This window comes from Ornithorhynchus anatinus, chromosome 5 (genome assembly GCF_004115215.2).
Source record: "Ornithorhynchus anatinus isolate Pmale09 chromosome 5, mOrnAna1.pri.v4, whole genome shotgun sequence".
NCBI classification, from domain to species: domain Eukaryota; kingdom Metazoa; phylum Chordata; class Mammalia; order Monotremata; family Ornithorhynchidae; genus Ornithorhynchus; species Ornithorhynchus anatinus.
Genome location: NC_041732.1, coordinates 51,557,247 through 51,558,665, shown reverse-complemented (window position 1 = coordinate 51,558,665; position 1,419 = coordinate 51,557,247). Strand labels below are relative to the sequence as shown.

At 45.0% G+C, this 1,419-nt stretch overlaps 1 non-coding gene across 1 annotated transcript; it reads left to right on the top strand.

Moving 5' to 3' along the window:
* The first annotated feature begins 877 nt into the window (after positions 1–877).
* Positions 878–1,016, top strand: LOC114812695. Its single transcript, XR_003760346.1, has one exon. It is a non-coding gene; the product is annotated as a small nucleolar RNA SNORA7 (small nucleolar RNA).
* Positions 1,017–1,419: the final 403 nt, after the last annotated feature.

Here is a 1,419-nt window from a genome sequence, read left to right as displayed (position 1 = left end):
AAGTGCCTAAAAGTTAGGAAAGCAGAACAAAAGCTTGAGACAGGTTCCCTTCCCACAAGGAAATTACATTCTAACAAGTGAGATGGACAAAAATATTTACAAAAGGGGTTTTCAGAACAAACTGACATTACAGTTTAAAAAAACCATATGTACACAGGAGCCTAAGGAGGGTCTAAGTAAATAGGTGCTAGAGGAGGCTTGTGAGTTGATGTGACTCAGGTGTTTAGAGTTAATTGGGGAAGGCTTTTTGGAAGAGGTGGGATTTCAGTAAAGCTTCAAAGACAGTGAAAGCCATAGTCTTCCTTTCCACACTCCTCCATAAAATTAGCCATGACACATGTACACAGTCATACCAGAAGCCATCTAATACTCACCAAGTCCTACCTTGTAGAACATTCCTTCACCTTCTCCTTGGGGTGTTTGCACATGTTAAGCAGTTGGAAAGCAATAATTTCAATGGGATCACAGGGCCTAGTTTTGTCAGCAGATACTTGTGCCTAGAGAGTTGTCCCACATACATTACGTGTCAGAGAAACATAAAACCTCAGGTAAGAGGATCTGAGCTCTCAGCTGGAGGCAAGAGATGACATCAGCAACAAACACCCATTAAAAAGTGTCCTCCATTGCTACTGCTTTTCCACAGAGAAACATCCATTTGTGCAAGGACTTAACCCCATGGTCTCTCTGAACCTCAGCCTATGCCTTGTGAGTAAGTCTGCCATTTGCCAGCTGCATATCCTTTGACCGTCACTTAATTTATCTGTGCCTCAGTTTCTTCATTGGTAAAAACAGCTGTTCTCCCCTCTACCTAGACTGTGAGGGAGGAAGGGGGAAGGAGTCTATCTCACCTGATTATCTTTTAACTAGAAGAGTGCTTCGCCTCTCAGGATCACAACAGGAGAGCTTCCAGTACTCTACCAGCCTTGGCTAGAGGAGGGAGAGTCAAGCAGAGGCATACCCCTTCCATTTCTAGCCTGGTCAGTGGCTAGCAAGTGGAAGGCAATCCTGATACAAGTCAAAACTCAGCTGTGAAAAAAGCACTGTTCTAAGCACTGGGGGGGATACAAGGTGATCAGGTTGTCCCACGTGGGGCTCACAATCTTAATCCCCATTTTACAGATGAGGTAACTGAGGCACAGAGAAGTTAAGTGACTTGCCCAAAGCCACACAGCAGACGAGTGGCAGAGCTGGGATTAGAACCCACGACCTTTGACTCCCAAGTCCGGGCTCTTTACACTAAGCCAGGCTGCTAACCATTGAATAAATGCCTCAGTCTTAAGTATAGCTCAAAACATTTTTGTGCTCTAGGCAAACAGGGGAGAGATGTGAAGACAGGGGCATTATGAGGCAAAAGATGACAGCACAATAAAAGAAGGGGCCCTAACTGGAGTGGAAGGGATTGCAGCCATCTAACACCTT